The sequence below is a fragment of the Oncorhynchus clarkii genome, chromosome 2, assembly GCF_045791955.1.
Source record: "Oncorhynchus clarkii lewisi isolate Uvic-CL-2024 chromosome 2, UVic_Ocla_1.0, whole genome shotgun sequence".
Lineage (NCBI taxonomy): Eukaryota > Metazoa > Chordata > Actinopteri > Salmoniformes > Salmonidae > Oncorhynchus > Oncorhynchus clarkii.
In genome coordinates, this window is record NC_092148.1 from 53,596,230 (window position 1) to 53,615,372 (window position 19,143).

General features: G+C 42.0%; 1 pseudogene; it reads left to right on the forward strand.

Annotated features, from left to right (window-relative positions):
* Window positions 1-228: 228 nt before the first annotated feature.
* LOC139377586 (deformed epidermal autoregulatory factor 1 homolog) lies at window positions 229-18,343 on the forward strand (annotated as a pseudogene).
* Window positions 18,344-19,143: the final 800 nt, after the last annotated feature.

Consider the following 19,143-nt stretch of genomic DNA (forward strand, 5'->3'; position numbering starts at 1 on the left):
AATGTTTCATGAGAGTTGACCTTTTATCTGTGAAGGAAGGTGGCACGCAGGGACTGAATGTGGTTAAGAAAAGAGGAGAAACAAAAGAGTCAAACAGACCGTGCAAACCATCACAGGAAAGACAGGTAGCCTACAACAAAAATGTCTTTCCATTAACACCAAAGCATGTAGGAAGGCTCTCAACAGACACTCTTAGCATTTGTGCTGTAAAGCTGACTACTGAAAGTCATGACAAACACAGACATGGACATAGAGCAAAATAAGTTAGAAGTGGAGCCAGTAGAAGGGATGGTCAGAGAGGTATAGGCAGGCAGAGAGGCTGGAGGACTAATTTCCAAGGAGACATAGATAGAAGAGCTGGGGTCAGCGTCAGGCAGGGAGGCAGAAATTGCTCCAGTAAAGAGGGAGTTACTCAAGACAGGCCTCAGCACTGTTCGCGATGACATTCCACAGAAACATCCAGCCTGCCGGGTAACATTCAGTCCGAGCCGCTCTCAGACAACAACACCTGGGACGGTGAGGACACAAAACATGGCAATCCAGAGCCCTCTGCAAAGCCCTCGCTCTCCTACATCGCCCTGATCGCCTAAGCCATCCTCTCCTCCTCCTCTTGGAAGTTCAACGTGGCCTACATCTGCAGCACCATGGAGGACCAGTTCCCCTACTTCAGGGCCCGGGTGTCAGAGGTCAGGGCCATGGCTGGAGAAACAATGTGAGGCACAACCTGTCCCGGAATGAGTTCTTTGTGAAGGTTAATAAAAGGACCACAATGTAAATAAGTAATTATTGTGTTATCCTTGATAGTTAAAAAAAGTAGGTATTGGCAGTTTATATTTGTCAAAAAAATTCTATCAATAAATCAAGGTGGGACACTGTGAGGATGGGAAGGGCCACTACTGGGACATCCACACAGGCCACCTGGGAGACTTCCTGCTGGGGGATTTCAGGCAGCACAGGAAGACCAGGAGGAGCAAGCGCCAGAGGGAACTGGAGGCCGGGTGCAGTACAGCTGGCTCTCATGGCTGGATGAAGCCACAGTGCCATCCACAGAAACCTAGAGGTTATTATGACACTACTGGATCTGTGGACTGGACTTCACTATCACTCACAGAGGCTTCATGGAGGTGGAGTGAGATCTATGGGACCTTAGAGCTGTGGGAACAGAGAGATGGTGCTATGATCATCCCATGACACCAGCATGGAAACTGCATAGCTGGGACATACATTAACAAAATCATGTGTGCATGACCGGGGTAAAAGAGTCATGTAACAGGATGTTAGTGAGACCTCATCCCCTTAACTCCCCATTGGGCTGCCAGTGTAGGTTCCCAGTCGTCAAGGACATTATATTCCCTGAGGCATATTTTTCAAATAAATGTATATATATTTTTTACTGACTGTTTTGAGGGATACTACAACAAGAAGATTAGATAGGGATGCATATCTGACTCAAATATTTATATATACACTAGATGATTGACAGGGGGTGCTGTTTTGAAGAACCCGCGCCTGCCTCCAGTTTGGAACTCCCCCACCGTTGTAAAAATATATGCTCTATAGAAATGCATTTATTAAAGTCTATATTTGTTTTTGCCACGTTTATTCTATTTCAGACATCTTAACGTATACTTTAAATTATGTTATGTGCGCTCAACATAAACATAAAAAAATATCAAAAAAATTCCTTAAAGTAGAATTTTTCCTTAAAAAAATACTAATGCTACTGTCCCCACCACAACAAAAACTTAAATGCATGTAATTTTAACGTAAATACTGTAGAATTCAGTGGAGGCTGCTAAGAGGAGGACGGCTCATAATAATGGCTGGTACAACGCTAATGGAATGACATCAAACACGTGGAAACCATGTGTTTGATGTATTTGATACCATTCCACTAATTCCACTCCCACCTCCCCATTTAAGGTGCCACCAACCTCCTGGGGTAGAATTCCATTCCCTCGTAAAACTGACCATGCTACCGATCCTCGACTTCGGCGATGTCATTTACAAAATAGCCTCCAACACTCTACTCAACAAATTGGATGCAGTCTATCACAGTGTCATCTGTTTTGTCACCAAAGCCCCATATACTACCCACCACTGCGACCTGTATGCTCCTGTTGGCTGGCCCTCGCTTCATACTTGTCGCCAAACCCACTGGCTCCAGGTCATCTACAAGTTTCTGCTAGGTAAAGCCCCGCCTTATCTCAGCTCACAGGTCACCTAGCAGCACCCACTCGTAGCACGCGCTCCAGCAGGTACATTTCACTGGTCACCCCCAAAGCCAATTCTTCCTTTGGCCGCCTCTCCTTCCAGTTCTCTGCTGCCAGTGACTGGAACAAACTGCAAAAATCTCTGAAGCTGGAGAGCACCAGCTTTAAGCACCAGCTGTCAGAGCAGCTCACAGATCACTGCACCGGTTCATAGCTCATCTGTAAATATCCCATCCAATCTACCTCATCCTCATACTATATTTATTTATTTATTTTGCTCCTTTGCACCCCAGTATCTCTACTTGCACATTCATCTTCTGCACACCCTACCATTCCAGTGTTTTAATTGCTATATTGTAATTACTTCGCCACCATGGCCTATAAATTGCCTTTACCTCTCTTATGCCTTACCTCTCTTATGTTCTACTTCTTCTATTATTGATTGTATGTTTGTTTATTCAATGTGTTGTTGTATGTGTCGAACTGCTTTGCTTTATCTTGGCCAGGTCGCAGTTGCAAATGAGAACTTGTTCTCAACTAGCCTACCTGGTTAAATAAAGGTGAATAATAAATAAATAAAAACTATTTGGAATTACCACAAATTGAATAGGCTCCAAATTCATTGGAGCAGGAGGCTGGGAAACGATGTCATTGGTTCAAAGCCAATCGTTTCGGATGCACTGATCTCCGAGTGAGAAGGGTAGGAATATATGGAGGTGTCATCACGTAAGGAGCAGGGCGGACCGTGACCACTTCCTGTCTGGTAAGGAAGGCCTGATATTTGTAAAGCTGTGCTCCCTTGGTGCAATGGGAAGATGGAGCAAAGCCCTGACAGGGACTACTTAGGGAAACACGTCCCCCTAACTGTTTCCTCAATCTGAGGCCCGCAGACCCTCGTAGCCTCCTGTCCAAGCAGCTCCATCTGTATGTATTATGATTCTGAACTCTCTTCACCACTGTCTTGTGCTTGCATGTGGCTAGAGCTGTCTGGTAAGCCAAATCCCTCAGAGATGAGTCACACAACCTCTCCTCAGTGAACACCTTGAAAATCCTCACTAGGTCTACTAAGGTAGACTCCTGGAAAGGAACAATGCTCACTGTTATGTCCTCCAACTTGACTCCACACGTTCTCACCTTTTCAGACAGATGGTTAGCGATTATGTTTTTGTCCCCCACAGCCTGGAGCTTGTTCAGTGCCTCTGAACTCTTTCTGAGGCTGATGAGAGAAATGGTATGGACCAACTCCTCAGCCAGGTTGCCAACCAGCTTGAAAGTCAGGCTTAGCTGTCTCTCAAATCAAATCAAATTGTATTGGTCATATACACATGGTTAGTAGATGTTTTTGCGAGTGTAGCGAAATGCTTGTGCTTCTAGTTCTGACGGTGCAGCACGAGACGTATGAGGATGCAAGGAATCAAGGAAATGGAATTGAAATTTTCCTAGGTGTAGGTCGTAAAATTAGGCCTGCTACCTGGGCGCATGAATTTAGTTTTGTATGAGGCCATGTCAGCAATCTTAACGTAATGAAAGTAGCTTAATTTCTATGGAAGACCAAAGTACTCAAAATGAAATATGTAAATTAATGAATATATACATGGATAAATAATGAAATACCACACAGTCCAGATGAAATAAAAAATATCATAAATAACTGAATGAATGAATACATAATTAAATATAAGACTTTATTGTGAAATGATTCAAGAATATTGAATGAGATTTTTTCATGTCACTTTTCAAAATAATGTTACAATATTTCATTTCATAATAAAATTGCTTTTTTCATTAGAACATTTATAATTTCATAATGGTGCTTCATCGCATGATATATTTCTGAATTTCATGTCCTTTTTCGTTTCATGGCCACTCTTTCCATAAATGCAAGGGATATGTCAATCAATTCTATTTGGCAAGGTCAAGTAGGTCATTGGTTCAAAGCCCTTGAGCAAGATTGTAAGGCAAAAGTAGTGACCACTGGCAGACTTACCATTAGGCAGAAGAGGCAATTGCCCCAGGCCTCATCATCAAGGGGCCTCATGAGCTGGGCATAAAAATTGTTTTAATAAAAAGAATATTCAAGTAATTTATCCTCTTGAGCCCCCCCCATTCTCCACTCGAGGCATAATAAATACATTTAAAAAAATACCATCAAAATCTGTCTGTTTAAGTTAGACATTTTTTTGCATGGGCTGCGTCTCAGTCCACCGCATCCGCCAATGCTGATCTTCCGCATCTGCGGTGGAAGGTGGCCGAACTACAGCAGTGTTTACCAGATCAGGAGATATCTCGGAAATCGGTCTTCTCACAAATGATGTGTAATGAGGTGTCACTAATTTACACCACTATTTAGCCATTTTTCTACCATGTACTTCCCCAGGCTTACCCATATTATTAGAGAAGCCAGGTTCACGACGAGGCTAGTAGAAACCCCGGGCCCTCTAAGCCCCGGGCCCTTAGACTTTAGGGGGATACAATATGCATTTCTTTAGTAAAAATACGTTCTCTTGAGCCCCCCCATTCTCTCTCCTTTAACTATTCCCCAGGTCGTTGCTGTAAATGAGAATGTGTTCTCAGTCAAATAAATAAAAATGATTTTTTTTAAATTCTGTCTAGCCAAAAAGAGTATGGCATGCTCAGATTGGCCTCTGCTAGTGGCCTCCAAATCTCTATGTTACATATTGGCTAAAGTAAAAAAATATTGCTGAAGTCAACGGCATCTAGCGTGGACCTATTTTTTAAGTAGCTACTCTGCTCAACAATGGATGAAAACCACAAGTGTATATCAGAGCTTCTCCTTAAAGCCGCTGATTGTTTGGAAAATTACACACCAAACACTCCACATGTTGGCAAAATACCTAGTTCCCTGCACGTTTATAGACCCAAAAAGCTGCAGATTAGGAGCAGCGCGCGAAGGGGTGTGTGTGGGTTGTAATTATGCTTCCACAGCCACAATTATGGATAAACCCCGCACATTCATCACTTTATTTTCCTAAAATGTGGTTTTAAATCTAACCACACTGCTAACCTTATGCCTAACCATAATCTTAAATGAAGAACATTTTTGTTTTCATGAATTTTTACAATATAGGCAATTTTGACTTTGCGGCTGCGGAATCTTGTTGGAACTGTGTGAGTGTGTCCAACTTTTGCTGTCCTCAACTTTGGCTGTTTGCTGTCACTCAGTCAGAATGCACATCAGCATTTAATGTGTTTTCCCTACCTTCACCTCGCTTGTTAAATACTATCTATGCACATAGACCTGCCAGCTTGTAGTCTCTAAAACCCAGAAATGAGTTAGTTACCTCTAGTTCGTTCAGAAATCCCTATGGAATTACAGAGGAAAGAAAAGGGTTTTGGTCTGAGGCTAACAAAGGCTTAGATCTTATCTGTTTTGTTCTATGAGATAATACCAGTCAGTTAACATGACCTTTATGAATTATTATATAAATGCTTCAAAATTGACAAAAAGTGATGTTAACTGATGAAGATTATCTCATAGAACCAAACGTATAAGATCTCATAAGCCTGTGTTTACCACAGACCTTACTTTATCCAAAAACCCTACAAAAATGCCATTAATGTCCCTATAGGCTTTGTCCAACAAGTTAGTGCCTAAAAAAATACGCCATTACTATTTCTCTCTATTGCTTCCAAGCAAAAAACCTCACCATTTGACTTAGCCATCACTAACAGAGAGGCTGCTGCCAACAGACAGACTCAAATCTCTGGCCACTTAAATAAATGGACTTAATAAAAGGTATCACTAGTCACTTTAAATAATGCCACTTAAATAATGTTTACAAATACTCATCTCATATGTATATACTGTATTCTGTACCATCTACTGCAGCTTGCCTATGCCGCACACCATCGCTCATCCATATATTTACATGTACATATTCTATTCATCCCTTTACATTTGTGTGTATAAGGTAGTTGTTGGGAATTTGTTAGATTACTTGTTAGATATTACTGCATAGCCGGAACTAGAAGTACAAGCATTTCGCTACACTCGCATTAACATCTGCTAACCGTGTGTATGTGACTAATAGCATTTGATTTGATTTGATGATTAGACCGAATCACGGATAATAACAAAATATACTCAGGGTAATCATAATCCTATCAGGACAATTGCCCATATCCGTTAAACCTGCGTTATAAGTTTTGACCAAATTCACATAGAAATGTCAGTTATAGATCTCAGTATCATTAAAAGCAAGTCTAAGAAGCGGTAGATCTGTTCTATGTGCACTATTTCTATGCGTCCTGCGATTAAGATTAGTTTTTGATTCTTATACTTTCGGTTTTATACACCAGCTTCAAACAGCTGAATACACAATATTTTTGGTTATTGAAAAATATATTTTAGATGGTACAATGATTATCCACAATGTACATTACTTTTTTTGCCATATAAAAACTGAAATTTGGCGAACGATTAGAATTTTAGCAACTAGGAAATAGCAGATTGATTTCTGCATATTGCACCTTTCTGATACTCTTTTTGTCCGACTACTCGCCACACTCATACACAGAGGTATGGCATACCTAGCTCCACCCTAAATGTCTTATTTATTTGATTCGTAAAAAAAAAAAAAACTTATTTAACAAGGCAAGTCAGTTAAGAACAAATTCTTATTTACAATGACGGCCTACACCGCCCAAACCCTAAACCGGACGACGCTGGGCCAATTGTACGCCGCCCTATGGGACACCATATCACGGCCGGTTGGGATACAGCCCGGAATCGAACCAGGGTCGGTAGTGACGAGATGCAGTGCCTTAGACCGCTGCACCACTCGGGAGCCAAAATGACCTATGGCGGTTGGCATCCAATAAATGTTGCGTTACCGCCACCAACTAGACTGGGGTATAAATCCCTTATACTTCGCGTGGGAAAAAAGGAAAGGAAAAACAATGAAATAAATCAATAAAAAATACCCTGCCATCTAACCCTACGCTTGGCTTGTTAAAAACCGACCAACCTAATCCACTATTTTAAACTACCTGGTCCCACCTCAGGCCAACGGCCTGGAAGGACAGGACACCACCACTCAACACACCCTGTAACTGTTCTGATGTCAGATCTCGTACACCCAAATACTCCTCCACAGCTTTCACCACAACCTCTATTTTCTGCGACTTACGTTCCATCCCTGCAGTAGAGTTGATAACCATGTCTATGAATGTTAAAAAGACAATTTTACTGAAGCATATATATCACTCGTTGATACTGGCATACAGATCTACTACTCACATGAATCCTCTCAGGATCCCTCCCCCTTCATCCATCTTCCTCTACTTTCTTCACTGCTTCAGCATACTCTGCTCTTTCCCACCATAGCAACCTCAACCTGCCTCTATCGCACAGGACACTTCTGAATCCCAGCCCCATGGGCACTCCTACAATTAACACATACCGCTTCTTTCCCCAATACTCCACATTCCTTTGTCTCATGCCCTTCTGCACGCTTCTCACACCTAGGATCCTCTGTCCTGCACACTGCTGCCACATGCCCATAAGCTTGACACCTGTAGCAATTTAATGGATTTGGCGCAAAAGCTCGTATGGGTTAAATGAAACAGATAGCGACTCTTCTGTTTCACCACTCACGCCACCCTGTCTGCGTTGCACCAACATCACAAACACCTGCAGTTTTCCCTGCAGTTGATCCACTTTCACATTTACAGCTACCCCAGGAATCACTCCTTTCAACGGCACCCTTTTCTTGAGTACAAAACAAGTCACAGCTCTTGTCTCCATTTGTGCGGTGTGGGGCGGGGCACAAGACTACATCCGGTTACCGTCACCGATTCCACAGCACCCAACTCCATTTTCACCCACCCTGAAACCACATATGGATCAGCCAAAAGGCGGGGGTCCACTTTCTCTAAAAATGTCACTCCTACCGTAACAGACTTATCTTTATCCTGACCATCGGTGCAAGCCTCAGGCTCCAAGAACTTCACCACACCTGCCACCTCTGATAATTCGCTTCTATTTTGTCTCCAGACCTCAATCCGGCGTATGTCTCACTCTAGTTGTACTTTCCATTTTCTTGTTGACAAAACATCTCCCTTTTTCCACCATCTTCAACCGATTCAAGCTCACCCTCTACCTCCCTTACTCTCTTTGACCTCCTACTCCTCTCTTTTCCCCTCAATTCCTCCTCCGTATTCCAAGCATGCTTCTCCTTATGATAATATAGCACTTCTCCTATTATACATCTCATTCTTGCCCTCTCAAGGGACACCATTTCCCCTAGCCAGAAATCCTTCTGAGCACCGTCCTTCACAACCATGTCCAGCTCATCCAATCTTACTCTACTTCCATTCCACACTAACTGTCAGTTAAAATTCAACAGGGTAAAGTAATCAATCGTAAAGGATTAACCAATCAGTGGCTAAAGATTACCCATCTGCACTGATTGACATAATATACACTATATATACAAAAGTATGTGGACACTACTTCAAATGAGTGGATTCTGCTATTTCAGCCACACCCGTTGCTGACAGGAGTATAAAAGTGAGCACACAGCCATGCAATCTCCATAGACTAACATTGGCAGTAGAATGGCCTTACTAAAGAGCTCAGTGACTATCAACGTGGCACCATTATAGGATGCCACCTTTCCAACAAGTCAGTTTGTCAAATTTATTCCCTGCTGGAGCTGCCCCGTTCAACTGTAAGTTCTGTTATTGTGAAGTGGAAAAGTCTAGGAGCAACAACGGCTTAGCCGCGAAGTGGTAGACCACACAATCTCACAGAATGGGACTGCTGAAGTGTGCAGTGCGTAAAAATCATCTGTCCTCAGTTGCAACTACCGAGATCCAAACTGCCTCTGCAAGCAACGTCAGCACAATAACTGTTTGTCGGGAGCTTCATGAAATGGGTTTCCATGGCTGAGAAGCCACACACAAGCCTAAGATCACCATGCACAATGCCAAGCGTTGGCTAGAGTGGTGTAAAGCTCGTTGCCATTGACCTATGGAGCAGCGGAAACGCGTTCTTTAGAGTTATGAATCATGCTTCACCATTTGGCAGTCCGACAGACGAATCTGGGTTTAGTTGATGCCAGGAGAACGCTACCTGCCCCAATGTATAGTGCCAACATTCAATTTTGGTGGAGAAGGAATAATGGTCTTGGGCTGAAACTCCATATTAATGCCCATGATTTTGGAAGGAGATGTTAATTATACATACTGAACACAGAAATCCTAAAATGGTAAAGGTACATGAGTTTGAAAGTGCAACAGTACACCCTCATGGAGTTGCTCTTTCTTTCCTCTGTATATACTCTGTCCCAGAGTCTGAGCTTGCAGAGAGGGTTAGGCGGAGCAGTAATATCTGACCAATTAACTGCTTGCTTTCAAAATGCCCACTCCTTTCAACACACCCACTCCGACACATCCACAAGACCATACTTTCGTTGCTATATTTGTCTGTAGCGAACCCATTCTCAAGGTGCTTTGGGCGACTTCCAGTGGTATCATTAGGTCTAGGCTTACGGGGCTTCAAATCAAATCAAATGTTATTTGTCACATACACGTGTTTAGCAGATGTTATTGCGGGTGTTGCGAAATGCTTGTGTTTCTAGCTCTAACAGTGCAGTAATATCTATAAATATCTAACAATTCCACAACAATACACACAACACACACAAATCTAAAGTAAATAAATGTAATTAAGAATATATAAATATTTATCTTTCTGCCATCTATCCACAGTTTCTGGTTAGGGTAGGTTTTAATAGTCACAGTGGGTACAACATCTCCTATACACTTCCTGATATACTCAGTCACCGTATCAGTGTATTTGTCGATGTTATTCTCATAACATATCCCAGTCCACATGATCAAAACAATCTTGAAGCGTGGCTGGCTTGGCTGGCTAGCCACTTCGGTAGCTACACTCTTTAAAAAAAAGGGTTCCAAAAGGGTTCTTTGGAGGGATAGGGTTCTACCAACAACTGTTTAGATCAGAATGACCCTTTTTGTAAGACAAGGGTTATTTGTAAGGCAAAGAACCTAGAACCTTTGACATCCTAAGAATCGCTTTTGGAAGAAAGGGTTCTTTGATGATTCTTTGGAAGGCAAGATGGATTCTTTGGAAGGCAAGGGTTCGACATAGACCCATATACTGTATAATATTTCCCAGCATGCTCTATTGCAGGGAGGTTTTCAGAATTGTTTGTCTTACTATAATATCTGTGTTTTTGCATCGTTGACTAATTTTATGCTACACAAAGATACATAACACAGTTTTATAAACTAATCCAATCTGTTAGTAATTGGATTTATTGCACCCGTTACTGAGATGGTTGTTCCAGTTTAGATGATTGAGGTATTCTCAGCATTCAATCTTCCCTACCCTGTCAGTCATTACACATCACTTTGCAAGCCAGCATAATGTGACTTGCAGCCCTGATATGGCCTGTAAACCAGGAGATTCCTAAAACCCCTATACCCTCAAATAAAGGCCTTATGATATGTAATGTATTGTCATAAATAATTAGATTTGAAATGCTAATAAGGCTGGTGGAAGCATTCATAGAGGGTTCTAGGATGAACCTTTAGATGATAAAATGGTTATTGGTAGAACCCTTTATAGAGGGTTCTAGCTAGAACCATATACAGGGGGTTCTTTGAAGAACCCCACATAGAGGGTTCTAGATAGAATCCTCTGTAAAGGGTTCTACCCAGCACCAAAATGGGTTCCTCGATGGTTACAAACCGAGGAACCTTGAATGGTTCTACTGATTGGCTTGCTAGCTGAGACCAAAGAGATGAGATAATGTTTTTCCTGACTGAAGCACATATTTTCTGAAAGTGAGACATTGAACTGAAGCTGAGCTTTACTACAACAATTTATTTAACCCTGATTAATAGGATAAATTACCCATTCTGTTAACTTCTGATTGTAGAGTGATCTGTTCTTGCAATTTGTATTCTATTACATTTCAGATTTACATATGAACCTTTTTCACTCAGTAGTTTGAACTCCCCTTTCAAGTGAACTTTAGTTAAATGAACTATATGTTTCTTAAGGGTAGCTTTAGCGTAGCTTAACGTCTTCCAGTGTGAAGTAGTTGGTAGCTTGGTAAACTATACATTTCAGAGTAGCTTCCCCAACACTTTTCACTAACTAGTGTTGCCTAGTCACATAGGCCTACTACAAAAGAGACAAGCCAGCCAGTGATATACAGTAGAATTATTGAAGAATCTTATACACTTGACTATTTCAACCTGTGATGTCTCACAACAGAAGTCACAACAATCACTGTGGCAGATGTCCATGCATCCGAGGACAATATGTTCACCACAACCGTGGCCACCTCAGCCTCCATACCTGAGCATGTTCTTGTAAATTCTCACATGATGGACTTTTTACAATCTGAATATCTTGTGGTGTAGGCCTAGTAGTGGAATTGTATTGGATGCCAATAGCTGCCGCACTAGACCCCAAAATGAGCATTTAACAGTTGTAGTTCTTATTGCATTAATTTGCCCTTAGGGGAGAGTGGGGTAAATTGAGCCAAAGAGGAAAGTTGAGCCACCCTTGCTTCTAGAAAATGAATTATTTGACCAAATATTTAGGAATAGTTCATAATTTCATGGAAGAAACCACATTGAAAAAGTGATAAGCAAGTTAGTTCGGAAAATGTTCACCAAGTCAAATGAAATGGTTGTGTTAGAGGTTTAATGACACTTGAATCTAAACCAAAGTACGGTAGATCATTTTAAGATTGTTCTATACATCAGTTGGGGTCTATATAAGCTTCCATATTAGGTCCTAAACCTAGCATGAAAGTGCATTCTTGTAGCTGTAAGGGCTAATGTAGTAAAAATGTTGGGTTAATTTGAGCCAATGGTTGAGCCAATGGTTGAGCCAATGGTTGAGCCAATGGTTGAGCCAATGGTTGAGCCAATGGTTGAGCCAATGGTTGAGCCAATGGTTGAGCCAATGGTTGAGCCAATGGTAAGTTTAGCAAATTGAAGTATTTTATTCCCAGATGTAATGCAAGGCATTCTTGCTGGGACATGAGGTAACAACAGGGACTGGCCTATGTTAAAAGTGTTTAAAAAACGTTTGTTCGGTGTTAAAGGTGCCTAAAATTATTAAAAGACAAAAAGTGATTGGGATTATGTTGAAATGTGTTTGAGAAATAAAGATAGACGTGGTTTTAAAAAGGTATTGGTAATATTTCATTCAGTACAGCAATATATAAGCGGCTTAACTTCTCCTTTCCCGCGGCTCAACTTACCCCATACTTGGGGTACGTTGTTCAAAGATACTGCTGTTTTTGGACAAGCTATGTTTTTAAGACGGTAATGTTTATATGAATTCTGATTATTTCCAGGGATACAAAACATCCTGAAATATATGTAGATGTCTTTGTTATAAAGAATGCTATATTTCCCTTGACGTAGTGATGCTAAATGTAAACACAAGTCTCAACTTACCCCACTTCCCCCCAGCTGCCACTCACTAGACAAGGCCTATAACGTCAGGGGGCTAGCCTATTTCTACTATTTTTTTCAACCTCTCACAGTGCCTTGCAAAAGTATTCCTCCCCCATGGTGTTTTTCCTATTTTGTTGCATTACAACCTGTAATTTAAATTGATTTTTATTTGGATTTCATGTAATGGACATACACAAAATAGTCCAATTTGGTGAAATTAAATAAATTACTTGTTTCTAAAAAATCCCCCCCCAAAACATTATGGAAAAGTGGTGCCTGCATATGCATTCACTCCCTTTGCTATGAAGCCCCTAAGTAAGATCTGGTGCAACCAATTACCTTCAGAAGTCACATAATTAGTTAAATAAAGTCCAACGGTGTGCAATCTAAGTGTCAAATGATCTGTCACATGATCTCAGTATGTATACCTGTTCTGAAAGGCTCCAGAGTCTGCAACATCACTAAGCAAGGGGCACCACCAAGCAAGCAGCACCATGAAGACCAAGGAGCTCTCCAAACAGGTCAGGGACAAAGTTGTGGAGAAGTACAGATCAGGGATGAGCTGCAAACCCAATACCTCTCATCATCCCGAGAACACCATCCGTGTTTTTCATCGGCAGGGACTAGGAAACTGGTCAGAATTGAAGGAATGATGGATGGTGCTAAATACAGGGAAATTCTTGAGGGAAATCGGTTTCACTCTTCCAGAGATTTGAGACTGGGATGGAGGTTCAACTTCCAGGACAATGACCCTAAGCATACTGCTAAAGCAGCATTTGAGTGGTTTAAGGGGAAACATTTAAATGTCTTGGAATGGCCCAGTCAAAGCCCAGACCTCAATCCAATCTGTGGTATGACTTAAAGATTGCTGTGCACCAGCGGAACCCATCAAACTTGAAGGAGCTGGAGCAGTTTTGCCTTAAAGAATGGGCAAAAATCCAAGTGGCTAGATGTGACAGGCTTATAGAGACATACCCCAAGAGACTTGCAGCTGTAATTGCTGCAAAAGGTGGCTCTACAAAGTATTGACTTTGTGGGGGTGCATAGTTATGCACGCTCAAGTAAAAAAATGTCTTATTTCTTGCTGTGCAATGTAATGACTGTGCAATGTAATGTTTCTCTCTGCTTCTCCCTCACATGACAGACTGGCAGGAACACCCTACAGATGGGCAATGGTGTCAATCCCCAGAAGGCCACTCTGATAGTGGTTCACACTCATGGGAGCATAGTGGACACAACAGGACAGAAGAACGCTGCAGCCGCCATGACCTCTGGTATGCTCTAGGGAATCTCAGTTACAAATATAAATATCAGTTGTCATGGTAACTCAAGTGTTGTGTATTATCTTGTCAATCCCAGGGCCTCAGACTCCCTCTCCTCCAATGACCTTAGGGCATGGGAAAAATGGCTCCAAGCACTGGGACTTGTTTGCGTACGAACATCGAGCTGCCAGTGTGCTCCATGAACACCAGCGACATGCTGTACAAGATTAGACTGGTCTCATGTAGCTGTAGGTGTGGCCACAAAGTGGAGCTCTTGGTTTAAAGATCAGGACAGTTTAGGCTCCATTACTTTCCCCTGCTCTGGCTGGAGACCGTGGCCACTCTGATTACCAGTAATTGCAATATCACAACTGGAAGTAGAAATGAGTGTAAACACAGATTTGATTTTAGACAAAGTTGAAGAGTGGCAGGGAATAGGGGTGAAAGAGGTGATAGGTTCGCTGCTATGGAGTTGACTATTTTTAAGAAACCCAGCTGATAAAAGCTGTCTGAAAGAAGCCATATATTCTTCACTCATCTTGAGAATACATGGGTTAAGGTGAATGATGCCTATCTTCATTTAAATAATTGTTGCCATGTTCGCTTGTCTTGTCTCTGCCGCCTGTCCATTCCACTGGTACAGGCCCACTGAGTTTGAGGGCATGTCAGGACAGGCGAGCGGCAAGGATTCGAAGTGAAGCATCCGCTATGCAGGCGTCCACTGCAGTGCCTCATCCAGGTGAGCAAGCCAACCCACTCAGCCCACAGTCTTGTCAGTCGTGACAGTCTCTGATGGCACTTCTTATTTATTTTTGGAACTCTTCAACCCCTGGTATAATATAAACACACATAAGACACGGACAAATGTGTCAAATTGCAGGAAATGAGCTTTAAAACAGCAACATGTTCTCTCTGCCACATGGGAAAATGTGTAGAAGTGCAAAAAAATTGCTTTCAAACAGCATAATGTTCTCTCCACCAACAAGAGGGGTGTAAACAGTTCGAGCAGTTTCATGTTTAATTCCTGGCATTATCAGGATTCATTTAAAGTGTTCAGATACATCTACAGTGCCTTGCGAAAGTATTCGGCCCCCTTGAACTTTAAAACTGAAATATCACATTTACATAAGTATTCAGAACCTTTGCTATGAGACTCGAAATTGAGCTCAGGCGCATCCTGTTTCCATTTATCATCCTTGAGATGTTACTACAACTTAATTGGAGTCCACCTGTGGTATATTATATGCATATCCTTGCGTCAGGGGCTGAGCTACAGGCAGTTACGCCCTTGCTGTCTCTTTTGGCCTTTCTAGGGAGTTTTTCCTAGCCACCGTGCTTCTACACCTGCATTGCTTGCTGTTTGGGGTTTTAGGCTGGGTTTCTGTACAGCACTTTGAGATATCAGCTGATGTACGAAGGGCTATATAAATCAATTTGATTTGATTTGATTCGAGTTAGATTTGGGGATGTCATTTTAGGCAAAATGTTAAAAAAAGGGGGTAATCCTAATCCTTAACTCTATGTGAAGGAGATGTGTCACGCTGCATGATGCAAATGGTGGTCACACCAGATACCGACAGGTTTTCTGATCCACACCCTACCTTTGATTTAAAGGGATCTGTGACCAACCTATATGTTGTCTGTATTCCCAGTCATGTGAAATCCATAGATTAGGGCCTAATGAGTTTATTTTAATTGACTGATTTCCTTATATGAACTGTAATTCAGTAAAGTCTTTGAAATCCTTGCGTTTATATTCCTTTGCTAGCAAAAACATTCCCCCGGTCATCACTCATTAACACAGCCACAAAGTCATAATTATGTCTGAACCATGGCCATTGCCACACATTTTTATTCAGATTTCTTTTTTGTATTTTACCTCCCTTTTTCGTGATATCCAATTGCGATCTTATCTCATTGCTGAAACTCCCCAACGGGCTCAGGAGAGGCGAAGTTCGAGTCATGTGTCCTCCAAAACATGACCCGTCAAACCATGCTCTTTAACAGCTGCCCAAGCCAGCTGCACCAATGTGTCAGAGGAAACACTGTTCAAATGACAACCAAAGTCAGCCTGCAGGCGCCTGGCCCGCCACAAGGAGTCGCTAGAGCGCAATGAGCCAAGTTAAGTCCCCCCGGCTAAACCCTCCCCTAACCCAGACGACACTGGGACAATTGTGCAATGCCCTATGAGACTCGCGGTCACTGCCGGTTGTGACACAGCCTGGGATCAAACCTTTGGTCTGTAGTGACGCCTCAATTACTGGGATGCAGTGCCTTAGACTGCTGCGCCACTCGGGAGGCCATTAACATTTTATTTTTCACCTAACCTTAACCCTAACCTTAACCACACCAATAACCTTATGCCTAACCTAATCTTAAATTAAGATCAAAAAGAAAATTGTTCATTCATTTTTACAATATAGTTGTGCTATTTAGTGGAAACCATTCCCCCTGGCCTCAAGGGAGAAAAAAACAACAGGCCCTACCTTCCAGGTAGCTAGCAAAGGACATAGCTAGCTAGCTAATGGCTCCACTGAAAAAAGAAAGACTACACTCTTAAAATCTGTGGTAGATGTGTCACGGTTGTGGGGAAAAAACTCTCCCAATAAGAGTTACAAACACAATCTCTTTATTGCCAAGACGTTAGACAAATACGATACAAGACACATGGGGGAAAGTGTTGTGGAAGATAATTGGTTGGTAGCTTAAGCCAATTAGTAATGCGCCGGGAGATTCACCAAGCACTCTGTATTGGCTAGCGAAGGCCAAGTTTGATGCGTTGGTTCACCAGACCTTCTGCACATTTGGGCAGAAGTGTCTGGGAACGAGATTGGTCCTTGCTATTTGGAATCCCTGGGACATTAATACCCCATTGAAGTTGAAATTTAAAATGGTTAAGGTTAGGATTTGGTAAGGGTTATGGTTATGATTAAGCGTAGGGGTTAAGGTTAGCATTTAGGGGAGGGATGTCCCAAGGATTCCGGATAGAGCTAACTGAATGAGATTAGGTGTAATGTGACTAACATGACTTGACTTTAGAGCATGTGCCATACTTACAGCACCTTCATAAAGCACGTTATATCATATTTAACCTAGTGGGTATGTCACATTTGACATCGGTAATTACTGTATGTCATACAGTTATGCCACATTTATGAACCATGACATATGTTTATAGATGCTTTGTAACACATTTATGTAGTGGTTATGAAGGCATTATGAAGAGTTTATGAAGCCTTTATAAGCTGAACGCCATTTAAAGAGGGACTGCATTTTGTCCAAATGAGGGGGACAAGATATATAGTGTAAAGTGCTTTCATTTAAAATTAAAAGGTGACATTCTTCACTATTGCCTCATGTGAAACACTAGATCTCAAATCCAAAATGCTGGGGTATAGAGCCAAATGAAACATTGTCACTTCACTGTCCAAATCCATAAGGAGCGGAGTGTGCACCTGATTGTTTAGAATGCAGAGATATGATTGATTTCTCAGGAGCACACCCTCGACCTCCACGCTGCCTCCTGTACTTGTGCGGCCTGCAGCGACGACCTCCCGTTGATGAGCGAGTTGACTTTGCAGAGACAAGTATGTCGGTGAATGAACATATTTTGAATATACTGGTAGCTCAAGGTGAAGCTCAAGGGATAGGATGTTAGAGGTGTAACATACAGGACCCCTTGGTACAGACCAGCAGTGTGTGGTTTGCATGCCATGTAGATATTGATGATCACTTCTAAAAACTTAGTTGTGAAAGTCACCTTTCACATTCTGTCCCATCACACTGTCATATTTTTTCACAGTACCAAGGATATGCAGGGGAAAACATGAATATGGTAAGTAGAATTTATTCATGACAATCCAGCCAGAAAGTAGACAAACAACAGCAAATCATGTGTGTCTGTCACGTTTTTCCTCCGACGTCCTGGCTATAACAGATCTCTAGGCTGGCAGACATAAAGGGCAGACTCAGGGGCATTGGTTTATTGTTTGTAAGATAAGGAGGGAAATAGTTTTCTACAACACAGCATATATTTTGTTTCACAGCTGCTTTTGCCATCTGCAGCAAAGGCAATCTTTGCTGAGGTTGGTGCTCACATGAAACAGAACATTCAGCCGTCTAAGCATTTCTTAAAGATCTCTAACTCTTTTTTTGTACAGAAACTAATCAACCTGTCCAACAGTTCACGCAAATAAATCATAGAAGTCCTGAAAAATGTATCACGGTTGTTGCTCACCAAGCATTGCACTTTCCCCTTTTCTTCTTGTCCAGATGGGTCCAGTCAGACTGTTTGTCCCTCTCAAGTGGTGCAAGAAGGAGAACGAGCAGCCGACCTCTCCAGAGAAAAAGGACCAACCACCTCCCAAGAACATCAGACCGGCACTGGGGGTGACATGAGTTACACACAAACACGGGCACACACACACACACACAAAAAAACACACACACACTCTTCCACAGACAGACACTGACACTGCAGATAAATCCCTCACAGTGACTCTCAGCAGGTGTCTGGTGGAGGATAATGAGTGTCTGACGTCCTCCTTTTAACCTATTGAATGACAGAAATGGGTCCCATCTTTCAGAGGTAAGTCGTTAAATAGGTGTTACAGGGGCTTTAGAGACGAGTCAAACAGAGGACAGAGGACAAGGTAAAGCCTGCTCAGTCATCACCTGTGATTACCTTGTCAAAATGGCACCACAGGGTAGCTGTTGACACAGTTTTGGAAGGCCAGTCAGTGGACAAACTGTCTGAAAAACTGCTTTCGGTCACCTAATAAGTTGTATACCCCCCTGTTGTAGGACAGTGGGTAAAATAGAGGTTCTTTACTAGTATCTAGCACACTGAGTCCAACATTGCGTTAGGGGAAATGAAGCTCGTCTTTGCCTCAATCCAGCTCCATCTTTTCTTATCACTTATCACATTTGTCTGCTTCTTTTTATATTTCAATTGCCATGTTGGGGTAGTTGATTGCTATCGTGCTCTCGAATAAAATGGAGTCATACGTCTTTTGAATTGTTTTATCAACAGTATAAAAGTTGCCACATTTATTTTAGACTTACTGTATATTGGACCATATCTTTATGCCATTTATGACATTGCATTGTTGACTTGGCTGGAAACAGTTTTTTTTTCTCTTTTAGATCACACACAGCTCTATTGGCCATAATATCAATACAAAGTAGGTTGGCTTATA